At 39.8% G+C, this 14,133-nt stretch overlaps 2 protein-coding genes across 2 annotated transcripts in view; both read right to left on the bottom strand.

Annotated features, from left to right (window-relative positions):
- Nucleotides 1-4,255, bottom strand: part of LPIN2 (lipin 2) — a 245,089-nt gene extending 240,834 nt beyond the window's left edge. Inside the window, exon 1 of the mRNA XM_053714954.1 lies at nucleotides 4,218-4,255. The gene's annotated coding sequence lies outside the window, so the exon portion shown is untranslated. The remainder of the gene's footprint in view (nucleotides 1-4,217) is intronic.
- The window catches only part of LOC128661632 (involucrin), a 127,196-nt gene that overhangs the window by 49,044 nt on the left and 64,019 nt on the right, over nucleotides 1-14,133 (bottom strand). The window lies entirely within an intron of this gene.

The following is a 14,133-nucleotide window of genomic DNA, read 5'->3' as shown; positions in this document are numbered from 1 at the left end:
AGTTGGTATCCCAAACATGTTTTACTGTTAAACCATGAGGCAGATTGTATTAAGTGGAAAAGCTTATAAAGTTAAACATTTAATGCTTGTTAACTTTAAAAGGGACAGTAAAGTCAAAAGTAAGCTTTCATAGTTCCGACAGGTCATGCATTTTAAACAATGTTACAATTGACTTTCATGATCTAATTTGCTTTATTCTCTAGGTATCCTTTGTTGAAAACATACCTAGGTTAGCTCAGGAGCAGCAATACACTACAAGGAGCTAGCTGCTAATTGGATGCTCCACATATACGCCTCATTGGCTCACCAGATGTATTCAGCTGACTCCCAGTAGTGCATTGATGCTCCTTCAAAAAATCATACCAAGAGAATGAAGCAAATTTATAAATTGTATGATCTATCTGAATCATGAAAGGAAAATTAAGCATTCTATGTCCATGTAATGCATTACTTTCAATACTTTATCAGTAAAATCCTAATAAAACCCCCATTTCTGCATTTTTATTTTGCTAGTAGGCCAAGGGAGATATAAGTGTTTTTATACACTCACCATTGCATAGATAGACAACAGAACTACTTTGTTTGCTGGTTGTTCCTAAAAATCTTCACTATTAAAAATTGCCAAAGTGGGGGTTGGGCATAATAAATGCTGCAAAGGAGGTTACAAACAAAATACATACAAGATGCAAGTAGTAAATTGTGAAAAAAAAAGTATTTTATCACTTCCATGTACTTAGTAAAACATTAAAAAAAAAACTTGTTCCTACAGAATTTACAAGTAAAAAATGTTTTTTCACTTTTGTGTTGCTATAGAGATAGGGGTTTGCTTGTGAATACTGTGGCATTTAGAAGGGAAAAGTGAGGTGAACAGGCTGTGTGAAGTTCTTTGTCCAAGATCTGTGCAAGTACAGATGGGTTTCTCCTTTTACAATCAGCACTTAGTAGGGAAGAGTGGAAACTGTACAAAAACCTAACAGAAAACTCTTTGTTAGCCTTTTAGGAAACTCTCAAACAACGAGAACTTGTGTACTTGCAATACGATAATTCTCACAACTTACAACTTCTTGACATATGAGAAAAAAACAAACAAGAGGTCCCACTACTTGCTGACCTATTCTGTGCAAACATAATTCCCCTGCTTTCCATTAAAAGCTCTTCCCCGTTTACTCTGAAGCAAAAACGTAACAGATTACATGCTAAAAACATTTGTTGTATATACAAACTAACCAATTATAGTGGAAAAATCCTACAAAGAGACCATATGCTAAAAAAAATAAAAAAATAAAATGTTGAAGGATTTCTCCACTATAATTGGGTATTTTGTATATAAAATACATTTTTTCAGCATCTAATTTGTCAGAGCATGTATATTTTTTCACTTGCGTCTACATTCCCACTAGGGTTTAAACACATAGTTTAAGTACCATTCGGGTACAGCAGAGGACTGCTGGTCCTGAGCAGAAACTACAGGTTAGCCCATCAGCAGTGCCAGTCACACAGCTAATTCACAAGTCTACCGCTGCTAATTGTGTCACTATATACACTAATGACTCAAGCTAGCAATATGGTTTCTGATCTATTGCATAAACCAAAGACTAGAAAAAAAAATAGAACAAAAATATGCCTCAGTAGAGGGTACGGCTTTATTTATTTTAACAAAAAACAAAGCATTTTTTTGTTATAGATTATATATATCTCTGTATCTTCCCTGTGAACAGAGAAAGTTTCTTAAAGTGCCATTGCAATATAGAGCATACAGAATTGCATACAGGGTCCCAAAAATTTATCAGGAGCTAGGTCTTAAAGAGAAACCCAAAATTTTTCTTTCATGATTCAGATAGAGCATACAATTTTAAACCGCTTCTTCAATTTATTTTTACTATCAAATTTGTTTTAATCTCTTGCTATTTTCTGTTGACAAATTTGTTTTAATCTATTGGTATCCTCTGTTGATGGAGCAGCAGTGAACTTATGGGAGCTAGCAAACACATTTGGTGAACCAATGACAGGGGGCAAATATATGCAGCCACCAACCGGCAGCTAGCTCCCAGTAGTGCATTGGTACTCCTGAGCCTGCCTAGGTATGTTTTCAACATAGGATACTAAGAGAACAAGGCACATTAGATAGATAATTGACGTAAATTGTTACAATTTTTTTTTAAATTGTATGCTCTATCTGAATTAAAAAAATATATATTTTGACTTTCCCTTTAATTCTAGTGAAAATAGCATAGTAGCAAACACTATTTTTTATTCAGAAATAAATAATAGTTTAGGAGAATGATGTGCACCATACTCTGTGAAATTTCATAACGCAGTAAGGCGAGTTTAAGTTTAGGACACACGCATTAAAGATCCCATGCAAAGGTGTGTAGGCGTATCATGTAGGCCAAAGGATGTAGCAAAAGCTTGTATGTGGATTATACACATCCACACGTACAACTCACAACAATATAGTCTGTTTTCCAATAAGATATCCAAGAACATCTAATGAAGAATAAAGAGAGACTGGGTAATCAGACTCAGATTGAAACTGCTCAGCATTTTATTTAAACTATGGTTTCTCTTTACTATGTCCTAATAATACTATAATGAAATGTGCCAATTTCGTAGAACCTAAATGTAATAATAAAGTTGTTTATGTATTAACCCCCCCCTAAAAAAAAAGCAGTTAGACACATAGATAAAACTTGCATGTCAGCCTCATGCAGGACATAACCACACATAGCTGAGTGACACTTTAGTTATGTGTTTAACCTCTGAGGGGGTTAAACTTATGATTACCAAGGGTCAACTGTACAATAATAAAAAATTATAATTATTGCAGTAAAATGTCCCTGCTACTAAAATCTATACATACATCATATGCCAAGTAAATCTTCTTAGACCAATGCTTAAGAGATTTAGGGGATTTCAACAGTAGACTCACTTATGGAGTAATAAGAGGTGAGGGTCTGTTACACTCAGTGGGTTTAGTGACACATCTTTGGCATAAAGCAAGGTTTATCCACAGATGCCACTAGCTGGAAAACACTGGCAGAGACCTCAAAATCCTTCCTCTTTCATAGGCACATGATATAGCTGAAACTGCCAAATCCCTGCAAAATACAATCTTAAGTGCCAAAGTATGACAAAACTGCAGGTTAGCACTGTGGGTGTCTGTCTGCAGCTGGCAGTGTATACAAAGCAACAATTCAAGCAAAGTAAGCTAAAAATGTTAGATAATTTGTATCCATATCTAATTGATAATTTAATTATACAACATGGTATGCATCTTCAAGTTAAAGGGACATAAAACTCAAAAATTGTTCTTTTATTCAGATAAAACATTCAATTTTGAACCACTTTGCAATTCACCTCTATTATCTAATTTACTTTGTTCTCTTGGTATAATTTGTTGAAAATAATACTTAGGTAGACTCAGGAGCAGCAATGCATTACTGGGAGGTAGGTGCTAATTGGTGGCTGCACATATATGCCTTTCTTTATTGACTTACCTGATATGTTCAGCTAACTCCCAGTAATGCATTGTTGATCTTTCAACAAACAATGCCAAGAGAACAAAGCAAATTTGATAATACAAGTAAATGAGAAAGAACATGAAATTATAAAAAAAAAAAAACCCTATCTAAATTTTGAGAGAAAATATTTGGGTTTCATGTCCCTTTAATGAATGAAAAATATTCAATTTTCAACAACAAAGTACAGAGGTAGACAACTTCTTTCTACCCTACAAATACCTTCAGCAGGCCTGTCCTCACACAAGAAACACCACCATGTTTTGTACTAAAATACACACTGTGTAGAGAAAGCAACAAAATAATGACTAATTAACAACTAATGAGAAGTGTAACAGCAGGTTGGCCACTGAGTTGTGCAATAACATAAAAACAATGACAAACACCAGCTTGTAAAACTGACTGGATCATTTGTCATAGGGTGAAGCAACGGGATGATTTCATCAGGCTATGGGACTTTGATCAGCAAAAATATAAGCTAGTACCAGACAGTGGTATAGCAGAGATCTAATGGCCATACATACAAATATACAGTAGGAAGGTATAGAACCATCACATAGGTTACATATAGCGGTTGTCACCCTCAGTGCACTTACTAGTGATTATCTCCACCCCTCCCGCTGCGTTGATCATCCCAATATAGCTGCTATCATCCCCTGAGCTGTAGGGCCCGGGGACATACATCCAATAGCCTCTTACCTCCGTAGACTGCTCTTAGCTCTGAAACTGGTGCTGTACACTGAGGAACGAAGCTCCACCGGTTCTCACGGGATATAGTAAATCTGCTTGCCCCTGTGTCTCTGGTACCGGCCCGATCACTGAGGACTTGCAGTAGCAGCTCCGGGAGGGGCGTGTCTAGCAGCAAGTGACATCACAACTCCGCCCCATTACTTGAAATAACGCCACGCCTCTTTCACTGCTGCAGCCGGTGGGTGGGCGGAGCCTAACAAGGGCAAACAAACCGAGTACGTGACGTCATTGACAGGTGCTGGAGGAACTGAGGCTGTCATGACTAATTATAAACGAGACAATAAGTGCATGTTGGGTAACAGGACACATATCCAGCATTTTAAAAAATAAAATTGTTTTTTGACTACCATATGGGAAGTTGGCAGACCATTCCTGATCTAAAACATTGTGACCACACAGTTAATTGTAGTACTGGTCACTCTGAACAGCTATTTTCTTGCTGCAAACACTATTTATACACAAATTGAAAAAAAAAATATTACAATATAAACTCCGCTCTTGCTTCATAACTTTTTTGTTTCACAATTGTATGACAGGAGGCTCCTATTTTGCTTTACTTTACTTTCTAAACTTTACTCCAGCAGTAATACAAGTACAGAAAAAAGTAACATAGTATATCTGGACAACCAATCAAATCACAGTACACAGTAATAAAGCCAGGCTCTGGACAATGCACTTCTTTCTTTACTGCTCCAGCAGCAAAGGTGATGTAAACTTGTTTTAGATTGAATTTTCTAACATTGAATCTATCTCTAAGATACTTACCTCTTTTTTTTCCATACCACTCATTCATTGAGAGTGGATCTCTTTTACTTAATCCTATTTTCGGATCTTTCTGTTAATCCTACCTTTTTGTTTTTTTCATAACTATTATATCTAACTTTTCTCTGTAAGAAACTTTTCTAGCGGTTTATCGTTTAACATACCTGTTTGTATCGTGTAATATTTAGTATCATTGGTGGCGTAGTGGAACGTTTTATTATCAGTTTTGGTAATTTTACTTATCCTCACGAGATCGCCGGCTGGGCGCCCTTTTTACCGCATCGCGGTGCCCCGGCGACCATCTTGGTAGAGGATCCTATCTTTTCCCCATGTGACTGCGGCCATTTTGGATCCAGTTTCCACTATACTGCCAATGATTAACACTATTCCTAAACAGAGAAACTAGATATTATTATTATTTGTTTCCCAACTGAATATTTTGTAAAAATATAGCTATGTCTATACTGGGCAATATTAAGGTTTATGTCTAAATTATTCACAGTGAAATGATATTGTGACTTTTCATTATATTTGCAGACATATATCAACATTTCACAAATCCTTGTGAATATACAGTGTGAAAACAAACAACATATCCTTTTTATATACTAATATTACAGAATTGATATTCTGTCATTCGGCGGCACTCTCTGAGCTCCGCAGCAGGCATAATACTTATATATTTTTATCTTGTTCCTTAAATAAATAATAACATAGATATCATGTCTGATGAGGAACAAACCACTGTTGATATACAGTCAATGGTTAATACATCTGTATCCCAAGCTGTTTCCACCGCTCTGGCAGACATTTCATCCATAGTGAAAACTACTGTACAGAGACCCTTGAGCCTCCAGCCCCGACGCAAAGCCCCTCTGAATCCCCAGAGCCCTCTAAAAAGCATACTACAAAATCAAAACACCAAGGGTAACCCCCCTTACAAAAATAAATAAGCCTGTCATAACCCCTACCCCTGGGGTAACAGTAAGGGAAGAAAACAATACTGATACCTCTGAACTAAATAACCCTACGTACCACCCTGACAGGTACCTAACAGAGTACGAGTCAGAGGAAGAATGGCCTGAAGAGCCACAAGAAACCCCCTGTCCCCATCATGACAGTAATAACTACCCCGCCCAAACCATTATAGACCCACTAGGTCATCCCATGTTTGACCTTAACCAAATAAGGCATCCACCGTCATCTGAGTGGTCCCCTTCACCACATATTGTACAATTCCTACAAGCATGGCTAAGAAAGCCCTTTCCTAACCCCACTAAGAATAAATTAAGGGCGGAATGCCCAAAAACCGTCCTCCCAGACAGGGAATCTTCCACCCCTGAATTTGATTCCACCATGGTGACTTTCCTTACTACGGGTGGGAGAGACCCTAGAAGGGGCCTCGATAAATCACTTAGGTCAGCCCAAGTTAAATTATTGCACATTGTGGGTCCTATTACACAAATATTACAGCTCGCTGACCAGGCGATGATAACCTCACAACCCCTGGAACCTCAGCAGTTCAGAGAATGGGCCCAACGAACAATTTTACCTATTAGGCAACACTAACGTGGCACTCTCTACTGAGAGACGGAGGGCAGCCCTATCCAGACTAGACCCCAAACTTGCCGATATGGCTAAAACAGAAGGGGGCTCCTCAGCCAAAGGCCTACTTTTTGGGGAATCTTTTATACGAGACTTGAATAGATTCGTCTCTAACTTTACCTCTCTGGACAGGACTCAGTCCAATGTGCGCAGAGTGCTTTATAACAGAGGGTTTTTTGCCAGGGCTGGTCGATTCAGGGGTCATTCACCCAGCTGAGCAGCATTCAGAGGCTCCTTTCGCCAGCAATATGCACCACAAATCAGACCCTTGTTCCCTACCAGAGGTCGGCCCTTCCGAGCCAGAGGTCACCCACAAACCCCTACAGTTACCACTAAACAAGGTGAGTCCTTTGTTCCTACATGCTTCCCCAGTAGAATTAACGTGCAGACTTGCTCACTATTTCACAACGTGGAAGACTATAACCTCAGACCAGTGGGTTTTGCAAACAGTATTAGGATTCCACATAGAATTCTTTCTACTTCCATCACAACCCCTTCCGCCCAACCCAATCCCGTTCCCTCATTCTTTGCAGGAACTTATAAACATAGAAATGCAACTACTCCAAAAAGGAGCTATAGAGCGAGCCTCAACACAAGGTTTTATCAGCAATATGTTCCTAGTCAAAAAGAAAGACGGACAACAAGAAAGAGGCTGCACAACGGATCCAAATGAAAAACACAGGTTTATTTATGTAGATAAAACCTAGACAGACATGGACAGGTGGGTAGCCTGACGCGTTTCACGCCCCCTAGTGGCGCTTCATCAGAGACTCTGATGTTGCTATTGGCGGCTGGTTCTCGCACCTTTTGGCTTTGCACCTTGCATGGATAGAGTACTGAGGGCTGTGGCAAACTCCGCCTGCTGGCGGATGATGTCATCATTCCACAACACTGCATTTTCCAAGTTACCGTAAGCTGTAACGGTTGTATTTTCACTTTTAAAAAGAAAGACAAATGCTTTTGCCCGTCATCAATTTGAGAGCATTAAACCTATTTCTTGTCTACTGCCATTTTAAAGTGGAGGGCATGCACCTCAGGGACACCCTGCAAGGACAGGATTGGATGGTGCGTCTAGACTTAAAGGGACAGTAAACACCAGAATTTTTGTTGTTTAAAAAGGTAGATAATCCCTTTATTACCCGTTCCCCAATTTTGCATAACCAACTCAGTTATAATAATATACTTTTTACCTCTGTGATTACCTTGTATCTATGCCTCTGCAAACTGCTCCCTTATTTCAGTTCTTTTGACAGACATGCATTTTTAGCCAATCAGTGCTTGCTCTTAGGAGCTTCACGTGCCAGAGCTCAATTTTATCTATATGAAACACATGAACTAACGCCCTCTAGTGGTGAAAAACTGTCAAAATGCTTTCCGATTAGAGGCAGTCTTAAAGGTCTAAGAAATTAGCACATTAACCTCCTAGATTTAGCTTTCAACTAAGAATACCAAGAGAACAAAGCAAAATTGGTAATAAAAGTAAATTGGGAAGTTGTTTAAAATTACATGCCCTATTTAAATCATGAAATTTTTTTTTTACTTTACTGTCCTTTAAAGGATGCCTACTTAATGGTTCCTATGCATTCCGCCATTATCTTCAGTTCCTATGGAACAGAGACCTCTGGCAATTCACGTGCCTCCCTTTCGGCCTCAGCTCAGCACCTTGGTGTTTCACCAAGATTATGAGATCAGTTGCGGCCTTCCTTCGGAGCAGGGGCATCAGACTCATCCTATATCTAGACAATATCCTAATTTTAGCACAAGACAGGCACTTGCTACTCAAACATTTGGAGTTCGCAACAAACCTCTTACAACAACTAGGCTTCGTGATCAACCACGACAAATATCTCCTCTCCCCTGTTCAAACTCTAGAGTTTCTAGGTTTCACAGTAAATTCAATGACAGCTACATTGGCTCTCCCACAGGCCAAACTGATCACTATTCTGAAGAAACCCAGAGCAGCTCTGAGAAAACCTCAATTACAATTGTGACAACTAGCAAGGATCATAGGAATTTTCTCCTCCTCCATTCAAGCAATCTTCCCGGGACCCTTATATTACAGGGCCACACAAAGACCCTTCCTTTGCTCAACTGGTAACACTCTCTCCAGAGGTCAGACAGGAAATATCCTGGTGGCTTCACAATATGGAAGCCTGGATAGGCAGGGCCATCTTCGGGTCCTCTCCGGACTTTATAATAAAGTCCAATGCCAGCCTTATTGGTTGGGGCGCATCTTCCGACTTCCAGGCCACAGGGGGCAAATGGACACCTGAGGAGTTATCAGTCCATATCAATTGCCTAGAGCTCATAGCAGGTTCCTTTGCCATCCAATCCTTCAATGATTCATTAACCAATTGTTGTGTCCTCCTCCGGATGGACAGCATTTCAGCTGTAAAGTACTGACCCTGTCGAATTTAACTTGACAATTTTACCAATTTTGCTTTGAAAACAATATATCAGTAGTGGAGGAATATCTTCCCGGACAGTCCAATGTCGTAGTGGACTGGTTTTCCAGAGACTGGAGAGATGCCAGTGACTGGAAACTGAACAGACTGATTTTTCTCAAAGTACAGACTCTCAGAGGACCTTTGTCCATAGACCTGTTTGCATCCCGCAGCCACCACTAGCTCCCAACATATTTCAGTTGGTTACCAGACCTGGGAGCTCTGGCCACAGATGCCTTTCTCCAGAAGTGGCCCCCTCACAGAGCTTATGCTTTTCCCCCATTCTCCATGATCTCCAGAGTTCTAGCTCTTTTTTGGAGACTCCAGATCTCTGTTGTGATAGTCACTCCCCTCTGGCCAGCTCAAGTCTGGTTTCCAGCCCTGTTAGAGCTATCTTGTCACTACGCTCTACTGATATCTCCCTTTTTGAACCTCCTGAGGAACACGGAAGGAGACTATCACCCATTAATTCTAGACAAATCCCTCTATCTCCTAGTTTGGATGGTTTCAGGGGTTCCTGGGACCCCTCAGGCCTTTCAGACACAGCTCAAGGTCTCCTCAGAGATCCCTGGGCCCCAGGAACTTGGCGGTCCTATCAAGCCGCCTGGTCAGTCTGGGTTCGTTGGTGCTTGGCAGAATGTACTGATCCCTTTTCAGCACCTCCGGTGATTATAGGAAACTTCATTGCTCATCTGTATGAACAAGGGAAAGCCTATTGTACAGTTAATCTCTTTAGTTCTGCCATATAAGCGGCCCACCTACCGTTAATGGTCTACCTGTAGGCAAGGACCCTCTCATCTTTTATCTCCTGAGGGGTATACGTCTGAGGATTCCTCCTCAATCTCATTATAAATCTCTTTGGGAGGTCTCACGACTTCTGTCTCTATTTCAATCTTGGCCGGACAACTCTTTGTTATCCATGAGCTAAATTAGCTACCCTGCTCTGCCTTCTCTCCTTTAGATGAGCCTCCAATGTTCAGGCTATTGATGTGGATGGTTTCTCACTATCCCCTTCAGGTCTACAGTTTCATATTAATAGACGTACTATAACCTTCTCGTCCTCTCTATCTTAGCCTTATCTAGATTCGGAACCTCTGCTATGCGTAGCAAGATGCCTTAAAGAATACTGTTCTCGTACAGCTCCCATACGTAGATCAGGAACAGGCCCCTTACTGATCTCTTATGTTCAGCCCTTACATCCCATATCAGTTCCTACGATTGCCAGATGGATATGCTGGGTCATGTCCGTAGCTCAGATTCCATCCTCCTTTGGAGCTCACTCAGTTAGAGGGGCGGCTGCCTCTTGTGTCTTTAGGAAGGGTTGCTCTTTGCAAAACTTACCGGCTGCGGCAGACTGGTCTTCTGACTCTATATTTCGTACATTTTATTTCAAACCTATTTCTCAGGCTGCTTTGTCTCTATTAGATGGTTAAGCTTTAAAAAAGCAAAATAGGAGCCTCCTGTCTTGTCATAAAATACGGATTATGATAGCCTTGGTGACTCTATAGTCCCAATTTTATTAAAGACAGGAGGTGAGTATTTTGCCCCCCCTCCCCCCTTGTGTAAATCATTATTGTTTTCCCTCCCTAGTGTGAATAATCTGATTTTGAGTTCAGGAAATCCTTCTGGGAGTTATCTGTTAAAGAATCATAGGTTCCGGTTCCATTGGAGACCCGTTGGTCTTGTTCTGTTCTGCAGTTCCTGAGGATTGGTTCAGTCCAGACCAGTAAAGAAAGAGGAAGTGGATTGTCCAGAGCCTGGCTTTATTACTGTGTACTGTGATTTGATTGGTTGTCCAGATATAATATGTTACTTTTCTCTGTACTTGTATTACTGCTGGAGTTTAGAAAGTAAAGCAAAATACTCACCTCCTGTCTTTAATAAAATTGGGACTATAGAGTCACCAAGGCTATCATAATCCATATTTTGCAGTCCAGATTATTCCATGGGGCATAATCATCACTATTTAAATATGCTTATATAATGGAATTAATTTTTTGACGCTTTAAGGGCAATTTTAGGAAATATATTAGTTGTTTGTTTAAAAGCCATACGGCTAGATCACGAGTTTTGTCGGTAAGGCTGTGCGGTGCTAACGCTCCTTTTTTTTTTAACACTACCTTAAGCCAACGCTGGTATTAAAGTTTTTTTTAAACATGGCGTTAGCCGCAAAAAGGTGAGCGTAGAGCAGAATTTAGCTCCACATCTCACCTCGATACCAGCGTTGCTTACGGTAGTGGTAAGCTGGCAAAACGTGTTCATGCACGATTTACCCATAGGAAACAATGGGGCTGAGCTGGCTGAACTGCAAAAAAGCCGTTGTTTCCTATGGTAAAATAAAAAATATGTCTACACCTAACACCCTAACATGAACCCCGAGTCTTAACACCCCTAATCTTTCACTTATTAACCCCTAATCTGCTGCCCCCGACATCGCCGACCCCTGCATTATATTTTTATAATCTGCCGCTCCGGACACCGCCGCCACCTACATTATAGTTATAAACCCCTAATCTGCTGCCCCCAACATCGCTGCCACCTACATTATAGTTATTAACCCCTAATCTGCGGCCCCCAACGTCGCTGCAACTATATTAAATTAATTAACCCCTAATCTGTCGCCGCCAACGTCGCCGCCACTATAATAAAGTTATTAACCCCTAAACCTAAGTCTAACCCTAACCCTAACACCCCCCTATTTTAAATATAATTTAAATACATCTAAATAAAATAACTACAATTAAATACATTATTCCTATTTAAAACTAAATACTTACCTATAAAATAAACACTAAAATAGCTACAATATAACTAATAGTTACATTTGTATCTAGCTTAGGGTTTATATTTATTTTACAGGCAACTTTGTATTTATTTTAACTAGGTACAATAGTTATTAAATAGTTATTAACCATTTAATAGCTACCTAGCTAAAATAAGTACAAAATTACCTGTAAAATAAATCCTAACCTAAGTTACAATTCTATCAGCCAATCGGACTTAAGGTAGGAAAAATCTGATTGGTTGATTTAATCAGCCAATCATATTGAAGTTCAATCCGATTGGCTGATTGGATCAGCCAATAGAATTGACCTCGCATTCTATTGGCTGATCCAATCAGCCAATCGGATTGAAGTTCAATCCGATTGGCTGATTAAATCAACCAATCGGATTTTTCCTACCTTAATTCCGATTGGCTGATAGAATCCTATCAGCCAATCGGAATTCGAGGGACGCCATCTTGGATGACGTAATTTAAAGGAACCGTCATTTGTCGTTAGTCGTCGTGCTGGAAGGATGCTCCGCGCCGGATGTCTTCAAGATGGAGTCGATCCTCGTCGGATGGATGAAGATAGAAGATGCCGCTTGGATGAAGCCTTCTCCTGGTCCAGATGTCCTCTTCTGCCCGGATAGGATGAAGACTTCTGCCGGTCTGGATGTCCTCTTCTGCCCCATCGGATGAACACTTCTGGACGGATCGGTTGACCACTTGTGCCCGGCTGGGTGAAGACGGCTCAAGGTAGGGTGATCTTCAATGGGGTAGTGTTAGGTTTTTTTAAGGGGGTATTGGGTGGGTTTCAGAGTAGGGGTGTGTGGGTGGTGGGTTGTAATGTTGGGGGGTATTGTATTCTTCTTTTACAGGTAAAAGAGCTGATTACTTTGGGGCAATGCCCCGCAAAAGACCCTTTTAAGGGCTATTTGTAATTTAGTATAGGGTAGAGCATTTTATTATTTATTTTTTTTTTATTTTATTAGGGGGCTTAGATTAGGTGTAATTAGTTTAAACTTCTTGTAAAAAATCTTTCTGTAATTTAGTGTTTTTTTTTCATAATTTAGTTTATTGAATTTAATTGTAATTAATTGTAGGTAGTTTAGGTAATTTATTTAATGATAGTGTAGTGTTAGATGTAATTGTAACTTAGGTAAGGATTTATTTTACAGGTAATTTTGTACGTATTTTAGCTAGGTAGTTATTAAATAGTTAATAACTATTTAATAACTATTTAAAATAAATACAAAGTTGCCTGTAAAATAAAAATAAGTCCTAAAATGGCTACAATATAATTATTAATTATATTGTAGCTATCTTAGGGTTTATTTTACAGGTAAGTATTTAGTTTTAAATAGGAATAATGTATTTAATTTTGTTAAATTAATTTCCTTTAATTTAAATTATATGTAAGTTAGGGGGGGTTAGGGTTAGGTTTATACTTAGGTTTAGGGGTTAATACCTTTAATATAGTAGCGATGACGTTGGGGGTGGCAGATTAGGGGTTAATAAAATTTAACTAGTGTTTGCGAGGTGGGAGTGCAGCGGTTTAGGGGTTAATACATTTATTAAAGTGGCAGCGATGTCCGGTTGGCAGATTAGGGGTTAATAATTGTAGGCAAGTGGCGACGATGTTGGGGACGGCAGATTAGGGGTTAATAAATATAATGTAGGTGTCGGTGATGTTAGGGGCATCAGATTAGGGGTTCATAGGTATAATGTAGGTGGCGGCGATGTCCGGTCGGCAGATTAGGGGTTAAAATAATTTATTATAGTGTTTGCGATGTGGGGGGGCCTCGGTTTAGGGGTTAATAGGTAGTTTATGGGTGTTAGTGTACTTTGTAGCACTTTAGTTAAGAGCTTTATGTTCCGGCGTTAGCCCATAAAACTCTTAATTACTGATTTTTATATGAGGTAGAAGTCTTGACAGGAGAGGAGGAGTCCCATTAAAAAGATAGGATACGCAATTGAAGTAAGGGGATTTGCGGTAGCCTCGAGTCGCTGAAGAAAAGTGAGCGGTAGACCCTTTCCTGCCTGATTCGTAATACCAGCGGACGTTAAAAAGCAGCGTTGGGACCTTTCAACGCTGCTTTTTAAGGCTAACACCAAACTCGTGATCTAGCTGATAAATTGTATATACCATATAAATTATGTTTTTTAAACAAACAAACAAATAATATACGGCTAATGGGCGGCCAGCAGGAAGGTGTCAATCAACCCGATCGTACTCGATCGGGTTGAATTGTGGCGATTCCTGTCCGCCTCATCAGAGCAGGCGGACAGG

Source organism: Bombina bombina, chromosome 5 (assembly GCF_027579735.1).
Source record: "Bombina bombina isolate aBomBom1 chromosome 5, aBomBom1.pri, whole genome shotgun sequence".
Taxonomy (NCBI): Eukaryota; Metazoa; Chordata; class Amphibia; order Anura; family Bombinatoridae; genus Bombina; species Bombina bombina.
Note: the sequence above shows the minus strand (reverse complement) of the source record. Positions and strands in the feature narration are given on the sequence as shown.